We start from the raw sequence: 24,480 nt of genomic DNA on the forward strand, positions 1-24,480 counted from the left end.
AATGTAGGGATCCGAAGGGGTACATGGACCCCGATGTTTATAGCAGCAATGTCCACAATAGCCAAACTGTGGAAAGAGCCAAGATGTCCATCGACAGGTGAACGGATAAAGAAGATGTGATACACACACACACACACACACACACACACACACACACACACACACACAATGGAATATTATGCAGCCATCAAAAGGAATGAGATCTTGCCATTTGCAACGACATGGATGGAGCTGGAGGGTATTATGCTGAGTGAAATAAGTCAATCAGAGAAAGACATGTATCATATGACCTCACTGATATGAGGAATTCTTAATCTCAGGAAACAAACTGAGGGTTGCTGGAGTGGTAGGGGGTGGGTGGGAGGGATGGGGTGGCCAGGTGATAGACATTGGGGAGGGTATGTGCTATGGTGAGTGCTGTGAATTGTGCAAGACTGTGGAATCACAGGTCTGTACCTCTGAAACAAATAATGCAATATATGTTCAGAAAAAAAAAAGAAGAAGAAGATAGCAGGAGGGGAAGAATGAAGGGGGGGAATAGGAGGGGGAGACGAACCATGAGAGACGATGGACTCTGAAAAACAAACTGAGGGTTCTAGAGGGGAGGGGGGTAGGAGGATGGGTTAGCCTGGTGATGGGTATTAAGGAGGGCACGTTCTGCGTGGAGCACTGGGTTTTATGCACAAACAATGAATCATGAAACACTACATCAAAAACTAATGGTGTAATGTATGGTGATTAACATAACAATAAAAATTAAAAAATAAATAAAATAAAAGTCATCCAGATTGGAAAGGGAGAAGTAAAACTATCTTTATTCATAGTCTACATAGGCAATTCTGTTTTTTAAAATTTTTTATTGTTATGTTAATCACCATACATTACATCATTAGTTTTTGATGTAGTGTTCCATGATTCATTGTTTGTGCATAACACCCAGTGCTCCACGCAGAACGTACCCTCTTTAATACCTATCACCAGGCTAACCCATCCACCCACCCCCCTCCCCTCTAGAACCCTCAGTTTGTTTTTCAGAGTCCATCGTCTCTCATGGTTCGTCTCCCCCTCCGATTTACTCCCCTTCATTCTTCCCCACCTGCTATCTTCTTCTTCTTCTTTTTTTTCTTAACATATATTGCATTATTTGTCTCAGAGGTACAGATCTGTGATTCCACAGTCTTGCACAATTCACAGCACTCACCATAGCACATACCCTCCCCAATGTCTATCACCCAGCCACCCCATCCCTCCCACACCCCCACTATTCCAGCAACCCTCAGTTTGTTTCCTGAGATTAAGAATTCCTCATATCAGTGAGGTCATATGATACATGTCTTTCTCTGATTGACTTATTTCACTCAGCATAATACCTTCCAATTCCATCCATGTCTTTGCAAATGGCAAGATCACATTCCTTTTGATGGCTGCATAATATTCCATTGTGTATATATACCACTTCTTCTTTATCCATTCATCTGTCAGTGGACATCTTGGCTCTTTCCACAGTTTGGCTATTGTGGACATTGTTGCTATAAACATCGGGGTGCACGTACCCCGTCGGATCCCTACATTTGTATCTTTGTAGTAAATACCCAGTAGTACAATTGCTGGATCATATGGTAGCTTTATTTTGAACTTTTTGAGGAACCTCCATACTGTTTTCCAGAGGGACTGCACCAGCTTGCATTGCCACCAACAGTGTAGGAGGGTTCCCCTTTCTCCAGATCCCCGCCAACATCTGTCGTTTCCTGACTTGTTAATTTTAGCCATTCTGACTGGTGTGAGGTGGTATCTCATTGAGGTTTTGATTTGGATTTCCCTGATGCTGAGCGATGTTGAGCACTTTTTCATGTGTCTGTTGGCCATTTGGATGTCTTCTTTGGAAAAATGTCTGTTCATGTCTTCTGCCCATTTCTTGATTGGATTATTTGTTCTTTGGGTGTTAAGTTTGATAAGCTCTTTATAGATTTTGGATACTAGCCCTTTATCTGATATGTCATTTGCAAATATTTTCTCCCATTCTGTCGGTTGTCTTTTGGTTTTGTGGACTGTTTCTTTTGCTATGCAAAAGCTTTTTATCTTGAGGAAATCCCAATAGTTCATTTTTGCCCTTGCTTCCCTTGCCTTTGGCAATGTTTCTAGGAAGAAGTTGCTGCGGCTGAGGTCGAAGAGGTTGCTGCCTGTGTTCTCCTTTAGGATTTGGATGGACTCCTGTCTCACGTTTAGGTCTTTCAACCATTTGGAGTCTATTTTTGTGTGTGGTGTAAGGAAATGGTCCAGTTTCATTCTTCTGCATGTGGCTGTCCAATTTTCCCAACGCCATTTGTTGAAGAGACTGTCTTTTTCCCATTGGACATTCTTTCCTGCTTTGTCAAAGATGAGTTGACCATAGAGTTGAGGGTCCATTTCTGGGCCCTCGATTCTGTTCCACTGATCTATGTGTCTGTTTTTGTGCCAGTACCATACTGTCTTGATGATGACAGCTTTGTAATAGAGCTGGAAGTCCGGAATTCTGATGCCGCCAGCTTTGCTTTTCTTTTTCAACATTCCTCTGGCTATTCGGGGTCTCTTCTGGTTCCATACAAATTTTAGGATTATTTGTTCCATTTCTTTGAAAAAAGCTGTTGGTATTTTGATGGGGATTGCATTGAATGTGTAGATTGCTCTAGGTAGCATAGACATCTTCCCAATGTTTGTTCTTCCAATCCATGAGCATGGAACATTTTTCCATTTCTTTGTGTCTTCCTCAATTTCTTTCATGAGTATTTTATAGTTTTCTGAGTACAGATCCTTTGCCTCTTTGGTTAAATTTATTCCTAGGTATCTTACGGTTTTGGGTGCAATTGTAAATGGGATCGACTCCTTGATTTGTCTCTCTTCTGTCTTGTTGTTGGTGTATAGGAATGCCACTGATTTCTGTGCATTGATTTTATATCCTGCTACTTGACTGAATTCCTGTACGAGTTCTAGCAGTTTTGGGGTGGAGTCTTTTGGGTTTTCCACATAAAGTATCATATCCTCTGCAAAGAGTGAGAGTTTGACCTCCCCTTTGCCGATTTGGATGCCTTTGATTTCTTTTTGTTGTCTGATGGCTGTGGCTAGGACTTCTAATACTATGTTGAATAGCAGTGGTGATAGTGGACATCCCTGCTGCATTCCTGACCGTAGGGGGAAAGCTCTCAGCTTTTCCCCATTGAGAATGATATTTGCTGTAGGTTTTTCATAGATGGCTTTGATGATATTGAGGTATGTACCCTCTATCCCTATACTCTGAAGAGTTTTGATCAAGAAAGGATGCTGTACTTTGTCAAATGCTTTTTCTGCTTCTATTGAGAGGATCATATGATTCTTGTTCTTTCTTTTGTTAATGTAGTGTACCACATTGATTGATTTGTGGATGTTGAACCAACCTTGCAGCCCAGGGATAAATCCTACTTGGTCATGGGGAATAATCCTTTTAATGTACTGTTGGATCCTATTGACTAGTATTTTGGTGAGAATTTTGCATCCATGTTCATCAAGGATATTGGTCTGTAATTCTCCTTTTTGATGGGGTCTTTGTCTGATTTTGGGATCAAGGTAATGCTGGCCTCATAAAATGAGTTTGGAAATTTTCCTTCCATTTCTATTTTTTGGAACAGTTTCAGGAGAATAGGTATTAATTCTTCTTTAAATGTTTGGTAGAATTCCCCTGGGAAGCCATCTGGCCCTGGGCTTTTGTTTGTTGGGAGATTTTTGATGACTGCTTCAATTTCCTTAGTGGTTATAGGCCTGTTTAGGTTTTCTATTTCTTCCTGGTTCAATTTTGGTAGTTGATACATCTCTAGGAATGCATCCATTTCTTCCAGGTTATCTAATTTTCTGGCATAGAGTTGCTCATAATATGTTCTTATAATTGTTTGTATGTCTTTGGTGTTGATTGTGATCTCTCCTCTTTCATTCACGATTTTATTGATTTGGGTCATTTCTCTTTTCTTTTTGATAAGTCTGGCCAGGGGTTTATCAATCTTGTTAATTCTTTCAAAGAACCAGCTCCTAGTTTTGTTGATCTGTTCTACTGTTCTTTTGGTTTCTATTTCATTGATTTCTGCACTGATCTTTATTATTTATCTTCTCCTGCTGGGTTTAGGCTTTATCTGCTGTTTTTTCTCTAGCTCCTTTGGTGTAGGGTTAGGTTGTGTATTTGAGACCTGTCTTGTTTCTTGAGAAAGGCTTGTATTGCTATAGACTTTCCTCTCAGGATTGCCTTTGCTGCATCCCAAAGATTTTGAACAGTTGTGTTTTCATTTTCATTGGTTTCCATGAATTTTTTTAATTCTTTTTTAATTTCCTCATTGACCCATTCATTCTTTAGTAGGATGTTCTTTAGCCTCCATGTATTTGAGTTCTTTCCGACTTTCCTCTTGTGATTAAGTTCTAGTTTCAAAGCATTTTGGTCTGAAAATATGCAGGGAATAATCCCAATCTTTTGGTAGTGGTTGAGACCTGATTTGTGACCTAGGATGTGATCTATTCTGGAGAATGTTCCATAGGCACTAGAGAAGAATGTGTATTCCGTTGCTTTGGGATGGAATGTTCTGAATATGTCTGTGAAGTCCATTTGGTCCAGTGTGTCATTTAAAGTCTTTATTTCCTTGTTGATCTTTTGCTTAGATGATCTGTCCATTTCAGTCAGGGGAGTGTTAAAGTCCCCCACTATTATTGTATTGTTGTCAATGTGTTTCTTTGGTTTTGTTATTAATTGCCTTATATAATTGGTTGCTCTCATGTTAGGGGCATAGATATTTACAATTGTTAGATCTTCTTGGTGGATAGACCCTTTAAGTAGGATATAGTGTCCTTCCTCATCTCTTATTACAGTCTTTGGTTTAAAATCTAATTTGTCTGATATAAGGATTGCCACCCCAGCTTTCTTTTGGTGTCCATTAGCATGGTAAATGGTTTTCCACTCCTTCACTTTCAATGTGGGGCTGTCTTTGGGTCTAAAATGAGTCTCTTGCAGACTGCATATCGATGGGTCTTGTTTTTTTAATCCAATCTGATAGCCTGTGTCTTTTGATTGGGGCATTTAGCCCATTTACATTCAGAGTAACTATTGAAAGATATGAATTTAGTGCCATTGTATTGCCTGTAAGGTGACTGAAAGATATGAATTTAGTGCCATTGTATTGCCTGTAAGGTGACTGTGACTGTATATTGTCTGTGTTCCTTTCTGCTCTATCCTGCTTTTAGGCTCTCTCTTTGCTTAGAGGACCCCTTTCAATATTTCTTGGAGGGCTGGTTTCATGTTTGCAAATTCCTTTAGTTTTTGTTTCTCCTGGAAGCTTTTTATCTCTCCTTCAATTTTCAATGACAGCCTAGCTGGATATAGTATTCTTGGCTGCATAGTTTTCTCGTTTAGTGCTCTGAAGATATCATGCCAGTCCTTTCTGGCCTGCCAGGTCTCTGTGGATAGGTCTGTTGCCAATCTAATGTTTCTACCTTTATAGGTTACATATCTCTTCTCCTGAGCTGCTTTCAAGATTTTCTCTTTGTCTCTGAGACTCGTAAGTTTTACTATTAGATGTCGGGGTGTTGACCTATTTTTATTGATTTTGAGAGGGGTTCTCTGTGCCTCCTGGATTTTGATGCCTGTTTCCTTCCTCACATTAGGGAAGTTCTCTGCTATAATTTGCTCCAATAGGCCTCTGCCCCTCTCTCTCTTTCTTCTTCTTCTGGGATCCCAATTATTCTAATGTTGTTTCATCTTATCGTATTGCTTATCTCTCGAATTCTGCCCTCGTGATCCAGTAGTTTTTTATCTCTCTTTTTCTCAGCTTCTTTATTTTCCATCATTTGGTCTTCTACATCACCGATTCTCTCTTCTGCCTCATTTATCCTAGCAGCTAGTGCCCCCATTTTTGATTGCACCTCATTAATAGCCTTTTTGATTTTGATTTGGTTAGATTTTTGTTCTTTTATTTCTCCAGGAAGGGTGTCTCTAATAACTTCCATGCTTTTTTCAAGCCCAGCTAGTATCTTTAAAATCATGATTCTGAACTCTAGGTCCGACATCGTACTAATGTCCGTATTGAGTAGGTCCCTGGCAGACGGTACTACCTCTTGTTCTTTTTGCTGAGGTGATTTCTTTCATCTTGTCATTTTGTCCAGAGGAGAATAGATGAATGAGAGAACAAAATGCTAACAGGTTAACAACGTCCCCAGAAAATATACTCTAAACAAATCAGAAAAGACCTGAAACCAGGGGAAAAGAAAGGGAAAGAAAGAAAAAGGAAAGATTAAAAAAAAAAAGAAAAAGAAAAAGATAAAAACAAACAAAAACAGAACAAAACAAAAAAGAAAAACAGAATTTGATCAAATATGATCAGGCTGGTGCATAGATCAGTGCCACACACTAGATTTTGGGTGTATTTTGGTCTGTTAGAAGATAGTGCCTCCTAAAATTGTAAAGAAAGAAAGACTTATATATGTACAAAATAAGGGTTGATACAATGAAGGGATGAGAGATGACTGTAAAGATGAAAATTATAAAAGATTTCATAAAAGGAATTGATAAGAAGTTGTTTGAAAAAAGAAATAAGAAGATTTAAAAAAAAAAAAAAAGGAGAGAATGTGATCAGGCCGGAGACTAGAACAAAGCCATATACTAGAGATTTAGGGTATATTTTGATCTGTTAGAAGAAACTGTATCTCAAAATTTTAAAGAGAGAACAACTTATATATATATGCCAAAAATAAGGGTAGCTACTATGAAGGGATAGAATATGACTCTAAAAATGAAAAAGAAAATTTTTTTTTAAAAAAGGGATTGATAAGATGTTGGTTGAAAAAGGGAAAAAGAAAAATTCCAAAAAAAATAACCAGTTAAAAAAATTAACTTTGAAAAACTAATGAATCATCGTAAAAAAGCCATGAATTCTATGTGAGTATTCCCCTAGTGCTGGAGTTCTCCCGTTCTCCTTGATCGGTAAACTTGGTCTTGGCTTGCTGGCTGTTCGTGCTGATCCTCTGGGGGAGGGGCCTGTTGCTATGGTTCCCAAATGTCTTTGCCCGAGGCAGAATTGCCCCGCCCTTGTGAGTCCGGGCTAAGCAAGCTGCTCGGGTTTGCTCTCGCGAGCTTTTGTTCCCTGCAAGCTCTTGGTACAGCTTTGGAGGATGAGAGTGAAAACGGTGGCCTCCCAATCTCCGCCAGGAGGAGCCGAGAACTCGGAGCCCCGCTCCTCAGTGAGCCCCCAGAGAAAAGCAGTCAATCACTCCTGTCTCCCCGGTCTCCCTCCGCACTCCGTGCTCACCCGGCCTGTGACCCAGCGTTTCTATCTCTGGCACCCAACCCCGTGTGGAGTCTCCAAACCCAGCAGATCCCTGCAGTGCGCTCCTGCGCCGCTCCTCACAGGGGAGGAAGGGGAGTCTCCCCAGCTCTGCTGCTTGTTGGGTCCCTGCTGGAGGAGCAGTGGCCCAACTGGGCCGCGGATCACAGTTTATGGCCACCCCGAGCTGAGAGCCCACGCCTCGGCTCCATCTCTGCAGCCGGCTTCCCCGCTCCAATCCCTGGGAGCTCTGCTGCACTCAGGCACCCCCGGTCTTTCTGTGACCCCGAGGGTCCTGAGACCACACTGTCCCGCAAGGTTTCCACGTCCCGCTTAGCGACTGGAGCGACATCCCTCAGCGGAGCCAACTTCTAAAGTTCCGATATTGTGCTCTGCGGCTCTATCACTTGCCAGAAGCGGCCGACAGAGGCCCCCTCCCCCGCCGTCTCTCCTACCGAATATCGCCTCGGATTCACTTCTCCGCACATCCTACCTTCCAGTAAGTGGTCGCTTCTCTGTTCAGAGAGTTGTTGCTACTCTCTTCTTCGATCTCCTGTTGAGTTCATAGGTGTTCAGAATGGTTTGATCCCTATTCAGCTGAACTCCTGAGACCAGACGAAATCCAGGTCTCCTACTCCTCCGCCATCTTGCTCTGCCTCCTACATAGGCAATTTTATAGAATCTACAAAAAGGCTCCTGGAACTAGTAAGTGAGTCAAGCAACACTACAGAATACAAGATTAATATACAAACAATTGCATTTCTAAATGTACAAAAATCATTTGTGTTTCTATATATCAGCAATGAAGAATCAGAAATTGAAGCTGAAAATTACAATTTACAATAGCATAAAAAATGTGAAATATATGTTTAACCTTTTAAAATTTTATTTATTTATTTATTTTTAAGGATTTTATTTATTTATTTGAGAGAGAGAGAGCATGAGAGGGGGGAGGGTCAGAGGGAGAAGCAGACTCCCCACCGAGCAGGGGGTCCAATGTGGGACTTGATCATGGGACTCCAGGATCATGACCTGAGCCGAAGGCAGTCGCTTAACCAACTGAGCAACCCAGGTGGCCCTGTAAGTTTAATTTTGATAAAGGATATGAAAAACTGTGCAGTGAAAATTAGGAAACATTGCTGAGAGATTAAAGAAGACCCAAGTAAATGGAGAGATGCACCTTGTTTGTGCTTCAGAAGACTCGGTGTTGTCAATATAGCAATTTTCCCCAAATTGACCTATAGATTCAATAAATATTAATAAAAATTCCAATAGACACTTTTTGTAAAAATTGACAAGCTTATTCTAAAACTTATGTAGAGGGCTCCTGGGTGGCTCAGTTGGTTAAGCGACTGCCTTCGGCTCAGGTCATGATCCTGGAGTCCCGGGATCGAGTCCCACATCGGGCTCCCTGCTCAGCAGGGAGTCTGCTTCTCCCTCTGACCCTCTTCCCTCTCGTGCTCTCTATCTCTCATTCTCTCTCAAATAAAAAAAAAAAAATCTTTAAAACTTATGTAGAAACTCAAAGAACTGAGAAGAACCAAAAGAGCTTTGAAAAAGAAGAATAAATTTGGAGGGCTAATGTGTTCTGATTTCAAGACATATCACAAAGCTATAGTCATCAAGACAGTGTGGAAAGATAAATAAGTCAGGGAAAAATAATAGGGAGTCTAGAAATAGGCCTGCACACATGTGGATAACTGATTTTTGACAAAGATGTAAAGGCATTTAGTGAAGAAAGGATAGTCTTTTCAGTAAATGGTGCTGCAACAATTAGATGTCCATATTTTTAAAAAATAAATTTTGATCCTTACTGCACATCACACAGAAAAATGGATCATAGATTTGAGTATACAACTTAAAGTTATAAAACTTCTAGAAGAAAACATGGGAGAAAGTCTTGGTGATTTTGGCTTAAGCAGATTCCATAGGTACAATGACAAGAGCACATCCATTAAAAGAACAAGTTGATAAATAGGATTTTTGCCAAAATTAAAAACTTCTGCTTCTCAGAAGCCACTGTTAATAAGAGGATGTAAAGACCAGTCACAGAATGGAAGAAGATATTTGCAAACCATATATCTAATAAAAGACTTGTATCCAGCAAATATAAACTCTGTATTAAACTTGATATTAAGAAACAACTTGCACTCACTTCAGCAGAATCTACACTAAAATTGGAATGATGCAAAGAAGATTAGCATGGCCCTTGTGCAAGGATGACATGCAAATTCGTAAAGCATCCCATCTTGTTTTATGCCATGACCTTACAGGACAATAAAGGATTCACATTAAAAAAAAAAAAAAGAACAGAAACAAACAATTCAATTTAAAAACAGCATAAGATTTGAACAGATACTTCCCCAAAAATTCTTTAAAAACTAAACTGATATCTACAACATGATCCAACCAGTTCACCATACGTCATTTACCCAAGAGAAAAGAAAGTCTATGTCCATACAAAAACTTTACACAAATGTTCACAGCAGCTTTATTTGCAATAGTTTGAAATTGGAAACAGCCCAAATGTCCATTAGAAGGTGAGTGACTAAAGAAATTGTGGTATAACCACAGTGGATACTGCTCAGCCATAACAAGAAATGAACTTTTCATACGTGTAACACCATGAATGAATCTCGTGGATGACTTATATTGAGTTAAAGAAGCCAGACAAAAAAAAAAAGATTATATACTATGTGATGCTATTTATATAATATATTGGGAAACCCGAACTAATTCATACTGTCAGAAAGCAGGTTAGTGGTTGCCTGGGCAGTGGGGGGAGTGGGGTCATGAGTGAGAGGGGCAGGAGAGAAGGATTATGATGGAGCAGGAGAAAACTGTTGCGGGTGCTGGATATGTTCACAATCTTGACTGAGGTGATGATTTCATGGGTGTATACATATGGCAAAGCTTACCAAGTTGTACACTTCAGTTATAATTTAAAAAGTCAATCAATTCAGAAGTTGACAAAGAAATCAAGTGAAAATGGTCCCTTCCAGATCCTAGTTAGGTTTAGAGGTTAGCATTTCTTAACATTATCTAGACCAGGGCTGTCCAATATGGTAACCACTGGCCACATGTGGCCAGTCAAATTTAAATTGATTATAATTACAAGTAAAAATTCCATTTCTCATTGCAATAGGCACATTAAGGTGCTTAGTAGCCATATATGGCTAGTGGCCATCATATTGGACAGCATGGATTATAGAATATTTCTTCCATCAGAGAAAGTTATCTTGGACAGGTCTTTCCTAGATCCTTTTTTTTAAAGATAGTTATTTATTTATTTATTTATTTGGCAGAGAGAGAGAGCACAAGCGGGGAAGCAGGAGAGGGTGAAGGAGGCTCCCCGCTGAGCAGGGAGCCCAATATGGGGCTTGATCTCAGGACCCTGGGATCATGACCTGAGCTGAAGGCAGACACTTAACAACTGAGCCACCCAGGCGCCCCTCTTTCCTAGATTCTGTCGAGAACTGGGGATTGTCACAGTCTCATCAGTACCTTTACAAATAACTGAGATCTTTTGCTGGCCATTTAGTGAGAAGTTACTTTGTGCCAGAAACTACCCTTTAGATGAATTACCTCCAGTTCTTACAAGGAAAGACTAAAGCTCAGAGAGGTGAAAATAATTTCCCAAAGCTCATGGTTACTAAGCAGTGTGGCTGAAATGTAAGTGTACATCTATCTAAACCTGAAGACTGAACTCTTAGGTTATTCTCATATATCCTGTGGCTAGACCACATCTTTTTCATTCTATACCTGTGAAGATTTTCTTTTTAGATCCAACCACAAAGTCTTACATTTATCCCTCCTAAATTTTATCTTGTTGGATTAAACTTATCACTCCAGATTGTCAAAATATTTTACGATCCTCATTCTGTCATTCCATATGCCCACTAACTTCCCAAGGTCCATGTCCTTAGCAACTTTGATAAACATGGCTTTCTAAACTTTATCCAAGTGATTGATAAAAATCAATAGGTCAAGGGACCAGGTAGAAGACTGTGGCCAGCTATTAGAAATCCCCCTTTAGGCTGACCTCAGTTTACCAGTCTATACTCTTTGAAGTACCAACATCCTGCCCTGTCCCTGTTCTTATATCAAGATTCTGAGGATATCCCTGTCGTTCAAGCCTAACGCCCCTTTAGCATCATCTAGAATCATATACTAATATTAATTAGCTGATATGATTAGCTTGCAGATGTCATTCAAACAATATATGCTTCTAACCAAACATGGTACCTGGGAGGATCAAGATATGGGCCCTAATACTTCATGGGTTAGGGCCCATGGGTTATATGGGCCATACGGGTCGCTCAGTGGGTTAAACGTCCCTCTCTTGATTTTGGCTCAGGTCACCTCTCGAGGTCATGAGATCGAGCCCCGTATCGAGCTCACTGCTCAGTTGGGAGTCTGCTTGAGATCCTCTCTCTCTCTCTCCCTCTGCTCCTCACCCTGCTCACATGTGCACTCTCTCTCTAAACTAAATAAATAAAATCTTTTTTTAAAAGATTTTACTTATTTACTTGACAGAGAGAGACACAGCAAGAGAGGGAACACAAGCAGGGGGAGTGGGAGAGGGAGAAGCAGGCTTTCTGCTGAGCAGGGAGCCTGATGCGGGACTCAATCCCTGGACCCTGGGATCATGACCTGAGCCGAAGGCAGACGCTTAACCGACTGAGCCACCCAGGCGCCCCAGATAAATAAATCTTCAAAAAAAAAAAAGGTATCAGCCCCTAGTATTGATGTTTGCCATTTCCCACATAGGTTTCCTCTTCCTCCTCTGATGCCCCAACTCTGAAGTGATTGTTTTAAGTATCCGTTGTCCAAAAAACCAGACTATCTCAAAACAGTGGTTAAACAACAATAATCATTTACTTCCTCGTGAATCTGCAATTTTGGGCATGGCTTGGCAAGAGCATTTTGCTGTTACTCTATACGGCATTAGCTGGGGTGGCTTGAAGGACAACTGGGGATGGGCACAGCGAGTCTCCCCTGACACAGCTCATGAAGTGTAAACTCTGAGGATCTCATGGTCTTGCCTCATGCTTTCCTGCCCCCCCTCTCCCCCTCACTTCCAAACTCTGCCCATGTCCGCCAACATGTGTTTCCCAGACTTGCCATTCTCAGGCATCTCCAGGCCTCTGTCTAGCATGGCTTTTCTTCCTTTTCCTTGAAGACTCAGTCAAGGAGTCCCTGACACCTGGAAGCCTCCTTTGAGAACCCCCACCCCCACACACTTCAGTTCACATTAAGTAACTCTCCACGATATTCCCACAGCATGTGTTTCCCTCCCTTAAGGCACTTATCCCTCTATAATGGATTGTGCTTTTTATTTCCCTGTCTTTCCCACTAGACTCTTCATGCTTTCAGAGAAGAAGCTTGTGTTCTCAGTGGGATATCATAGATGCTCAGTATGCTGAATCAATGAATGATGCGATGATAAAACAGATTTTGTAAATTAAAATGCTATCCAAATACCAGATTAGCAGCAGGACCCAGCACCTGTAAAAGGCCTCAGTGGAGCACGTTCTCCTGGACCCAAGATTAAATGAGTTCAAGTCTATCAAGCATTCTTCTGAGAAGCGCCTCACACACAGTAAGCACTGTGTAAGTGTTTGCTGCCACGACTCTGATGACTTCTGCAGCTTTCAGAGGAAGAGCTGACCTTGTCAAAAGTTCTTTCTGCTCCGCCATTAGGCTTTCCCCTAGAAGGAGACCTTGAGTGACTTCAGTACCTTCCCACATGCTCCTCCTCCTCCTCCTCAGGCTCTGGGAGTTCCCTGAGGTTAGAATTCCCGAAAGAGGAATCCTCTGGAAGAGGAAGTATTCAAGGTTAACAGTCTGGGTGTGTCTTTCTCTTGGCAAAAGCTCAGTTCCTGCTCCAGTGCCATCAGCTTCTCTCTGTCCTACTGGCTTCCACTGCAGCAGGTGGATGCAAGCTTGCCACCTGCCAGGTGTTTCTGAGCTTTCCCAGGCCTGGCAGAGCTAAGGAAAGGCAGACATGAGCAGTGACAGACTTCTCTGGTATCTGCCACCCTGGGATCAGCATCCACCTTCCCTTTGCCCTTTGAACCCGGAGTCATTTGGGCTGGAGGGAAAGCAGACCCTCTGGAATGAAAGCCAATTACACTTAGGGAGAAGGCTTGGTGTGCACCTTAATTTGGAGGAGATGCCAGGTTCTTCAAGTTTCCTCAGGCCTGATTCCTGCCCTGCCTTTCTGGGGTGGCCAGGAGTTAAAAAGTCCCAGATTCTTCCTCATCACGTCCCTGCCCCACCCTCCCAGGAATTTGGGGAAACCTGAGCATGGCAGTTTTGGCCTGAACTGTGATTAATATTTGGTGCTGGGAAAACCAGAGTTCTGGGCTAAGCTTGAAAATTTTGGGGGTGAGGGGAGAAGGGGAATTCCCAAGATGCCCCTGAGAGAACGAGACAGGGCAGGGTCCTGGGTAAGAAGCTTGAGTGCTGAGGGAGTTTGAGAAGGGTTGATGGGGAACTGCCCCAGGATAGAAGGGATGTGGAAATGGCAGATGTAGGGTCTTGAAGAACCACGCTAGGGGCAAAGATAGGGTGGGACTCCTGAGGGGGGATGCTGGAGTCTGGTGGATGATCTGAAAGAAAGAATGGAATTCGGTACTTCTGTCTTGTGTTTCCAGGTAAACCTCACTTCCTCAGGAGCTCTTCTCTGACCACACAGGGTCTCCCAGGGCAGCACTGTCTTAATCCTCACCCCACTCCAGAGTCAGACTCTGTGGGTCCAGACCCCAGCTTCTCCCTCACTAATGCTATGGCCCTTGTCCAAATATTCAAGCTCTTCTTACCTAAGTTCCCTCAATCTGTGTGATGTGGTTGAAAATAGTACCTCCTCACAGGGTTATAAAGAGCAAATATAATGATACTTAAAAGTGTTTAGCACAAGGGTGCGTGGGTGGCTCAGTTGTTTAAGTGTTGGACTCTTGGTTTTGGCTTAGGTCATAATCTCAGAGTTGTGGGATTGAGCTCCAAGTGTGGCTCCTCGCTCAGCAGGGAGTCTGTTTGAGCGTCTCTCCCTCTGCCCCTCCCCCAATGCGTGCTCTCTCTCTCTCTCTCTCTCTCTCTCTCTCAAATAAATAAATAAGTAAATCTTAAAAAAAAAAGTGCTTAGCACAGAGGTCAGCTCTTGGGTGGTAAGGGCGATGTGGTGGCCGTGACTGGCTAATGACCTGTCTCTTCTACCACTGAGAGGTCTGTGGGGGACCAGCGCTGTTCGTGTTGTCTGCCTCTGTATTCTCAGAACCTAACTCAGTGCCTGGCACATCACAGGGTGATATGTTTGTTGAATGAATGTAAAAGTGACTAAAGTGGGCTCAGGTTAGGGCCCTTGTGGGGGTTGGGGCATAGGGATATGGGTCACGGTGTGCACCTTCTAAACATTTTTCTCTTGATGATCCAAGTTGAAAAAAAAAAGACAGCAGGGTTATTCCTGGAGAGAATGCCTGTGAGTAACCACTTTTCTTTCCTTCCTTTTTTCTGTAGTCTCCACAAATTTTCCCTAGCAAATCAAGGATTAATTTTTTTCTTTTTAAAAAATTTTTTTTTGAGAGAAAGAGAATGATAGTGGGGGGTTGGTGGGTGGCAGAGGGGGAGGAGAGAGAGAATCTCCAGCAGACTCCCTGCTTAACCTGACTGGGGGCTGGATCTCAGGACTCTGAGATCCTGACCTGAGCTGAAATCAAGAGTCCAACGTTCAACCAATTGATGTCCCCACAAGGATTACTTTCCTAATGGTTTAAAAGGAGAACATGCTAGTACAACTTTGTTATTAGTAGAGAAGAATTCCTTTCCCCTCTTCTCCCCTCCCCTCTTCCCCAACCCTCACCACCACACTGGTAGGGACGTTTGCTTTTAAAAACTCATGTTAACAAAATCCTAGAAGCTGGGGAAAAAAAAGGAGAGCGATTGAAGAGAGAGCCAATGTTGTTAAACAAACCTAACTCTATGCAAGGTCTGGAAGGGAAGAGCCGTGACTGAAGGATAATCGTGAGTGGTAATGCAGGGAATGGTTTCTGTTCCTGCTCTCCTGCCCATCACCTTCTCAACCTTCAGTGCCCCTTGGAGGCCTTTCTGGCTGCTTCCTGCCAAGGGAATTCTCGAAGCACAAAGCCATGGGGATGAGGTTCCTGCTTTTCTTAAGAAGGATATGACCAAAGCACATTTGAGCTTGGTCAAAGGATCTCCACGTGTTCAGAGGGAAAGAACATTTTGAGCCCTAAATCTTGTGGTGCCCAGCAATGATCATGAGCTTGTGTGGTGGGGGGGTGAAACGTCTCCTCATGCCCATTCTGGCACTGCCACTCTTGGTAACAGTGGAATGTTAGTCTCCAGATGCCTGGCCCCCAGCTGGGGGAAAGCACTAGCAGCTGCCCGTGGGAGAGGGAAGGAGAATGGTCTGGAGGGAAGGCACCTGAGTCAGACGTTGAGGTGCTCAGGTTGGAGGGCTAGCTCTGCCTTGGTGCATGATGCTCTAATCACTAAGCCTCAGTTTTCTGTCTGGAAAAAGACGATAGGAACATTTTCCCTACATACAAGGAATTTAGAATATAAAGCAAGACCATCTGTGAAAATACTTTGGAGAGTATGAAATGATGACAGATCCTACCTGTGTTGGTAAGACTGTTGGTGGAGAAGTGGAAGGCACAGACTCCCCTCAGTGAGTTACATTCCTGTTGCTTGCATTTTCAAATTAAAAACCATTTACTGGGGCGCCTGGATGGCTCAGTAGGTTGGACATCCAACTCTTGATGTCAGCTCAGGTTTTGATCTCAGGGTTATGAGTTAAAACCCTGTGTTGGGCTCCACTCTGGGTGTGGAGTCTACTAAAAAAAAAAAAATTATTGAGTTCCCCCCTTTAGCTAGGAGTGGACCTATATGTTATATTGTTTTGTCCTTATTTACTCCATGTTCTAGATGAGAACACCGAGGCTAATAGAGGTTAGCCTTATGGGACTTGCCCAAGGTTGCACAGCTACTAAGCAGCACCATCTCAAATCTGGCCCTTCTTTCTCAGTCAAACTTGTAGTGACCAGCTTATCTTGGTTTGCCTGGGACTTTTCCATCTTCAGGACTGAAGGTTCTGTGTCCCAGGAAACCCTTCAGTCCTGGGCAACCTGGGATGGTTGGTCACCCTAAGTCCGGGCTTATTCCATAACTCAGCATCATTTGGCTTTGCCAATGTCATTGGGGTCATAGACCTATGGGGGTCTGAAATTATTCTCCTGCTTTCTCCTAAGGGAGAGATTGTGCAAGCCTCCTGCCCTGGAAAGACCCTTCTATAGGCAGGACTAACATGAAGAAACTCAACTGAAAGGCCCAGTGTCAGGTCACTTTGAGCATCAGATTTTTCTCTTTCTGTGACTTTCATCACTGAGCATATTGTGAACTACTCTTAGATAAACAGGTAGAGAAAAGGCAATTCTTTCTTTCCAGATGAATGCTTTCACTATGCTCCTTATCACCCCTTACACATGGATGCAGCACATGACTTGCAACAGAGGAAGGCAGGGCAGGAATTATCAACCCTACTTCTCCTGATGAGGAAACTGAGGCACAGAGGTTCACTTGTCCAAAATTATACAGCCAGCAAGTGTCAAAATTAGACCCAAATCCAAGTCTTTTAAGGTTTTAAATTTAGAGCGTATGGACTCCTGAGTGTTCATGGATGGACATCAGAGAGAAAGTTTGTATGTTCTGCACATTTTGGGGGGGTCATCCCATATATATTTCACAAACTTCTCAAAGGAACAAAGCAGACATCTTGGATCTGTAGTTTGGGCATCATTAACTTTTTCTGTGCTTAAACCATGATCGTGCTACAAGGAAAGCTTTAGGGATGGCAAGTTAATCTGGCACTTAAAATGTGCTTGTGTTATTGTGCTTCAAGTGCATTAGACAAAATGATGAATTTTGCTTTGATATAACTGGCTAAATTGAGTTTTTTTCTTTTCCTGTTTGATAATTCTTTAATATCTAGAAAATGTCACGTTCAAAATTTTTCCTTCTGGTACCACATTTTGTTTAAATCTCTAGCATAGGTGCATATACGGAAAGAAAAAGACCTATACAATTCTACTCCAACAGCCAGAGTTGCTTTCCTCCACTTATTCCTGGGGGCTGATGGTTGTGGACGCTGGGAGAGAAGCATGCAAACCCTTTGCACCTGACCTCTCTGATTTTTCTATGGTAGGGCTTCACTTAAGGGGCACAGAAAGAAAGTATTTCTATGGTACAAATCCGGGGACCCTTCCCTACTGGGCAACCAGCTTAGTGGGCAAACTCTTCATGTTGAACTCACCAGAACTTATAGGTGGCTGTGGGGAAACATCAAAAAAGTCTGCAATTTTCTATGCTTTTGGAAGTTTCCATCATCTGCCATTTATTCCTGCATTCACTCAACAGACATTTATGGAATATCTACTACGTGCTACATTTTGGAGACAAAATAAGGAACAAGAGAGAAAAGGTCCCTGCCATCATGGAGTTTATATCCAAGCAAGAACTTGACCTTATGTTTTCCAACTTAAAGGTTGATTTAGGCAAGGAGCCATCTAGTTGCTAGCTAGAACGCACTCTCTGACGGAGGAGACACAGTCTCAGTCCTCCTCAAGTCAGTCTGATGGTTAGGAGATTTCAGAGTGGCTCAAATAACTCAAAGTGAAGATGAACAGAGCACAGAGTAAGTTCACAAGTGCTGAGAGGAGACCAAGTGGACAAAAAAAGAGAGGAGCAAGAGGATTCCTGGAGGAATTGCAACATGTTTTAAGTTTGAGCCTTAAGCAAAAATCCCAGCTCACATTTTTTTTAAGATTTATTTATTTATTTGAGAGAGAGAGAACATGAGCAGGGGGAGGGGCAGAGGGCGAGAAACTCAAGTCGACTCCATGCTGAGTCTGGAGCCCAATGTGGAGCTCAATCTCACACCCCTGAGATCATGACCTGAGCTGAAATCAAGTCTTATGCTCAACAGACTGAGCCACCCAGGTGCCCCTCCTAGCTCACTTCTAAGAGATGCCGACAGCTGGCTTCCACTAAGCATGCCCGATGGAATGAATCTGTACTTGGAATATGGTGGAGGTTTAACCCAACCAGTGGAGACCATCCTTTAGGATTGGAAGTCTAAGCAAAACCTCTGGCTTTCTGTATAGACAGGATCCTAAGGGTTGGGATAATTCAGTGATGGGGTGCTGCTGGTTAGGGTTTCGTCCAGGTTTTGACACAGGATGTAGTCTTCCTGCCTGCCTGCTCTCCCACCTCAAGTATTTCAGATCCATGAACCCTTGATCTGCTGCCCGCTAACTATAACCATGCAGTCAGTCAACAGCCTCCAGTTCAACCTTCTCCTCCCCCTAGGTCTCTTGAGATGAAATGTTCCTCAGGAACTCTCTGATTCCCAGTGCCTGTGGGAACAGCTCTTTTTAACTGACACAGTTCATTTTACCAATAAGGGAAAAACCATATCCGATTTCTACAGAATTTCAGTTTCTGCTGACATGCCTGGATTTGTTGGTTGGGAAGGGTGCTCTCAAGCCATATTCTCTATACCATTTGCTGCTTTGCTTTTTCTTTGCTTAGAAGGAAGAGATGTCTTTTTTTTTTTTTTTTTTTAATTGTACGAAGGTTTCTATATTGGTAGGAAGAAGCCAGAAGAAGTGACAAAGGTCAAGTGAATGAAAAGAGCACTGGTTTGAGTTCAGAGATATGGGTCCCCAGTCCACCACTATTCAGCTGTGTGGCTTTGGACAAGACAAGAAAGTTTGTATGTTCTGCACATTTTGGGGGTGGGTCATCCCATATATTTCACAAACTTCTCAAAGGAACAAAACAGACATCTTGGATCTGTAGTTTGGGCATCATTAACTTTTTCTGTGCTTAAACCATGATTGTGCTACAAGAAAAGCTTTAGGGATAGCTAGTTAATCTGGCACTCTTAGATAAATAGGTAGAGAGAAAAGGCAATTCTTTCTTTCCAGACAAATGCCCTCACTATGCTCCTTATCACCCCTTACACATGGATGTGACACATGATTTGCAACAGAGGAGGGCAGGGCAGGAATTATCAACCCCACTTCTCCTGACGAGGAAACTGAGGCACAGAGGTTCACTTGTCCAAAATTATACAGCCAGCTCTTTCCTCATCTGTAAATGAGAAGCCTGGACCAGATGCTTCTTCATGTCTGGTAGAATGAAGTGGTTAAGAGTGGGGGTGCTGGAGCCAGGCTACCTAGGTTGCATTCAGCTTTGCCACTTGCTCCCCAGTGCCCTGGGCTGAAGCATTTGACAGGTGTCAGCTTCCACAGCTAAAACAATAGACACAAACACAGCCTCTACCTCATAGAGCAGGTAGGAAGATCAAAAGAGATAATGTATATAGATGCTTCATACTGTGCCTGGGCTCATAAACATGCTTAATAGTTGTTAGCTATTCCTGTTAATCTAGCTCCTTTCGTCTGTGAATTCTGACTTCGTGACCATGAGAAATGTAAGCTAATGGAATGAAAAACACATGGAACATTTGGATTTGATACTATTCTTCTGGTTCTCCTTGGAGCAAGTCGAGACACAAGGGCCCGAGAGCAGGACTTCGCCTTCTCCCAAAGGCTCATTCCTCTGTAGGTGGACTTTTGTGACATGTTGCCTTGAAAGAAGTGTAACTGAGATATGTTTATACTTGCAAGACGGGGGAGGGAAGTGAGCATTGTTGGCATGGGGTGTTATTCAAGAACTAAATTTTTATCTTCCTTTGTAATAAGCTGATAGATCACTTCTAAAACAAAGATTTTGAGATAGCAATAAATGCATGTTCTTTAGAATTATGGAGCTAGGTAACAGAAGAGGAACTTGAATATTGTCAGCTGTTGCCTACAGGGCATAGGAACAAGAGGTAGGGAGGGCTGGGGCAACTGAACGCAGTTTGCATCACATATATGCCTTCTAAAATCATGTACGTGGTCACCTTTGATTAAAAATAAAAATTAAGGGCGCCTAGGTGGCTCAGTTGGTTAAGCGACTGCCTTCGGCTCAGGTCATGATCCTGGAGTCCCAGGATCGGGTCCCACATTGGGCTCCCTGCTCAGCGGGGAGTCTGCTCCCTCTGACCCTCCGCCCTCTCATGCTCTCTCTCTCTCTCTCTCATTCTCTCTGTCTCTCAAATAAATAAATAAATAATCTTAAAAAATGCAGAAATTCATAAGCCATGTTAAAAAATTAAAAAAATAAAAATTAAATTACAAAATACAAATAAATGCAATGTACTATCCTAGAGTCTGTGGTCGGTAGGGATTTACTGTTTAGCTAAGGAAGTTTAAGCTTCAGGTTCCTCACTTGCATGGGCTCCTTTCAAGTCTGTGGAGGGGTCTTAGCAATGTTCACATGTCATATATTCTTGTAAAATTCACAAGATGAAGGTATTTTAGCCTTAATCAGTTAAGATCAGTGCCCTTTCTCACTCTGACTTCTCCTCATGGCAGCTGATATTAGAGAAGCCACAATACCTAGGGGATCTGGAGTAGTTGACTTGGGGATGCATTTGACCTTTATTGGATATATTTTCATGGCTTATAATCACATCTGCATGTGGTTAAAATATTGCTAGCCATTCTGGTGTGAGAATAGCACCAGGAACACTCCTTCCACCCACAGTGCTAATTCTTGTTACTGGAAGTGTGTGAGCAGAAGAGAAGCAAGGTTTGAGATGTATGGAGAGAGAAGGAAGTATGTTGAAAATTCTTCCAGGCATATACAACTGTAAGCCAAAGATTTGGTTTTCATTAAAATCTAGTCAGCATAGAAATATTTATTCAATAATGCAATATATATGATTAGAAATGAATCAGATACTTTTTCTTTTCTGATGGGAACTTCGTGAAGCAGAAATTATCAGAATTTCCATCTGTGTAGGGTGTAAACCTGTCACGTATGTCATGCATTCCAACTATCAACAACAAAAACCTAATTTTGGACAACTATACCAGAGGAAAGACAGACTTATCTTTTTATTCTCTTCATAGAAAATAACATTTCAAAATCATTGTCAAAGAAGAAACAAACAAAGAGATGTTAGGTAGTTAATTGATAAAAGTGTTCAGTTATCTTCCTGGATTTTGGGTGTGTGATATTTGTCAGCTTTTAAAATTTGTAATTTGTTATGATTTCTTTTATCATTCTAAATAAAGATTCACTTTGGTCTCTAATTTTGTACTTTTATTTTAAAATTTCTTTTCTTAAAAAGTACCCTCCCTCCCTGATTAAATGAGCTACAGGCCTCATACAAGCGGGGTCTGCCCCTTGCTGGGGTTGAATTTTATAGATGGTTCGGTGTAAGGTTGCCAGATTCCACTAATGAAAATACAGGAACCCAGGGGCGCCTGGGTGGCTCAGTCGTTAAGCGTCTGCCTTCGGCTCAGGTCGTGGTCCCGGGGTCCTGGGATCGAGCCCCGCTTCGGGCTCCCTGCTCTGCGGGAAGCCTGCTTCTCCCTCTCCCACTCCCCCTGCTTGTGTTCCCTCTCTCGCTGTGTCTCTCTCTGTCAAATTAAAAAAAAAAATCTTTAGAAAATACAGGAGCCCAGTTAACTGTGAATTTTAGATGGATGAGCACTGAAATGTGCTTATCTGAAATTCACAGTTAATTGACCCTCTGGTATCCATCCAGTGGGAATATGAAGGAAAGAGGAGTCAACTCAACCAGGGTGGAGGTAGGGAGGAGGAAGGAGAGGGCAGAGGGAAAGGAAGAGGGGAGAGACTTCACACAGGAAGTCACACCAGAGCTAAGTCTTGAAAGCTGGATAGCATTTGCAAAGCAGAAAAAGCAACAGGAGGGCTTTCTAGGTGAGAAGGGGCAGTGAGGTGTTTGGGGCTCATCGAGAGATGAAGTTGAAGATGTGGACAAAGTCTGATTGTGATGGTTCCGAAGTTCTATGGGGACAGGCTAGCCCTTTATCCTAGTAGCCCCTGGGAGCCATGCTGGGAGTTTTAGGCTGGGGAGCACCAAGACTGGGTTTGCTCTTTAGAAAGTCTCACTTCCTAGGAGAAGATGTGTTGTTGGGAGTGAGACCAGGTCAGTGATTCAGGAAAGGAATGGGGAGGCAATGCTTGGATTCTTTCTATTACCCATCCCTGGCTCCCCCTCCCCAGTCTCCATAGGGGTTATTTCATGCCATTTGACCTGTAATCCATTGGCATAAGGTTTCAAACAGGATCTGAGGCTCTAGATCAGCAAGACTTGACTGGGAGTCCTGTGGGTAAGAAAGGAGAAGGCATGGCCAAGTGTTTGTAGCATAGATGCCCAATTTGTCCTTCCCTCTCCTGCTAGGCAGGGTTGGCCAGTTCAGATTTCCTTAGATCATGGACTTCCTGGGTGAAGGCAAGTCAGAACAGCTTGGCTTGGGAGAGTTACATCACATTCCCTGCTAAACAGGCTTGAGGTTCCCCATAGCTTTGTGTTCTGTTCTACTCCATGTGATCCTAAGATAAGAAAGCAGCATGGGGTTAGGAAGGACACTGAGCTAGAAGTCAAGAGATGGAGATTTGAGAACAGGGTGCCACTTCCTCACTGTGTGGCCAGAGGGCTGGTTCATGCCTCCATTTGTTCATTGCTGTAATGGGAATGCTGAACTGGGTGTTCTCTGCTAGCCTTTCTGACCCTCATTTCTAAATCCCAAACAAAGGAGAAACTTTTTAAGTTTAAAGTCCCCAAGGACTGGGAAATTTATCTTTTTTTGCTTTATTTTCACAGCTATATACAAATTCTAAACATATCATTACAATGCAAATGTATTTATCAAGACATTTAAACATTTATATTCTTTTTATGTTTCTATTTACTTCCCAGATGGAATATCCATTCATCAGTACCAACATTTCTTTCTTTTACAAACGCTTTCTCTATCATTCTTTCTAGTGCGGTACAGTCCTTGCAATGATACGCACAAAATCATTCATACAGACCTTATCCATTTTGTTCAGATCACTCAGTAGGACCACACCACTCAACTCCATGGAGCTTCATTCCCATAAAAGGCAATGGGCATGGTGCCCTCTGGAGTTGTGTAATGCCTGCCTCACTTTTTGTCTGAGGCCAGGATTTAGCACTTAGAGGAGTGGGTCAGCTGCACTCTTTTATGGAGAGGAAATTACCTTGGCACCACCATGAACAGTTCATGAAGTTGGAGTGGCTCGTGGGTGGGGACAGGGGATTGGAAAGAGCTGTGTCCAGCACACATCAAGCTCAGAGCATTCTCCATTCTGGCTCAAAAGTCTTCCTTCACATTCTTTTTGCTTCCCCATGTACCAGATGGAAAATTGAGCTCTGGTTTCCAATGATGGGTCAACTGGTACTAGAAGATCCAATACTAAGGTTAGACAGAGCCCTATATTTGTGGATCAAATCCATGGTTTGACTGCAATCCTGGAAGGAATGCCATTCCATCGCAATCTATATTCTTACTTTAAGTTATATTGTTAGGCATCAAGGCTTAGGATGGAGGGAAATCATTTCTTATTATCTCTCCTTCCTCCCAATTTAGGGCCTCAAAAGGGGACTGTAAAATTATTAACAAAGGTTACCATTTTTTAAATTTAAAAAAGCTTTTTTAAGTAAGCTCCACAGCCAGCATGAAGCCCAACATGCTTGAACTCACAACCCTGAGATCATAACCCTGACATCATGACCTGGGCTGAGATCAAGAGTCAGATGCTTAACCGACTGAGCCACACAGCCGCCCCAAAGGTTACTATTTTTTAAGCTCCTATTATGTGCCAGGTCATTTAAATCTACATACCCTGTCCACATGGCAAGTATTCAGTAGGCACAATTAACACCATTTTACAGATGAAGAAATAGAGGCAGGCATCATTCAAAGATGAACTGGCTTGCCTTCAGTCTGACAGCCACAAGGATCAGAGGCAGGCAGCCTAAGCCAGGCTGCTTCCAGAGCTATAGGCCCAGCTGCTATGATATACTGCATGCTAGAAAGGATCTATAAACACATCACACATTTTTCCTTCCTCTGCAAGTTCCCCGATATGACATCTCTGCCCTGAAATAAAAGCTGGGTCAGAACATACAGTCTGAGTACAAGGGGTTGAATACAGGGTGAGAGCCAGAAGGGACAGTTTTGCAATCATGTAGCATGTGGGG

At 42.6% G+C, this 24,480-nt stretch overlaps 1 protein-coding gene and 1 non-coding gene across 1 annotated transcript; both read left to right on the forward strand.

Annotated features, from left to right (window-relative positions):
- The window catches only part of IL19 (interleukin 19), an 89,516-nt gene that overhangs the window by 55,719 nt on the left and 9,317 nt on the right, over positions 1-24,480 (forward strand).
- LOC113933754 lies at positions 9,457-9,561 on the forward strand. Its single transcript, XR_003523458.1, has one exon. It is a non-coding gene; the product is annotated as a U6 spliceosomal RNA (small nuclear RNA).

The sequence above is a fragment of the Zalophus californianus genome, chromosome 10 (assembly GCF_009762305.2).
Source record: "Zalophus californianus isolate mZalCal1 chromosome 10, mZalCal1.pri.v2, whole genome shotgun sequence".
Taxonomy (NCBI): domain Eukaryota; kingdom Metazoa; phylum Chordata; class Mammalia; order Carnivora; family Otariidae; genus Zalophus; species Zalophus californianus.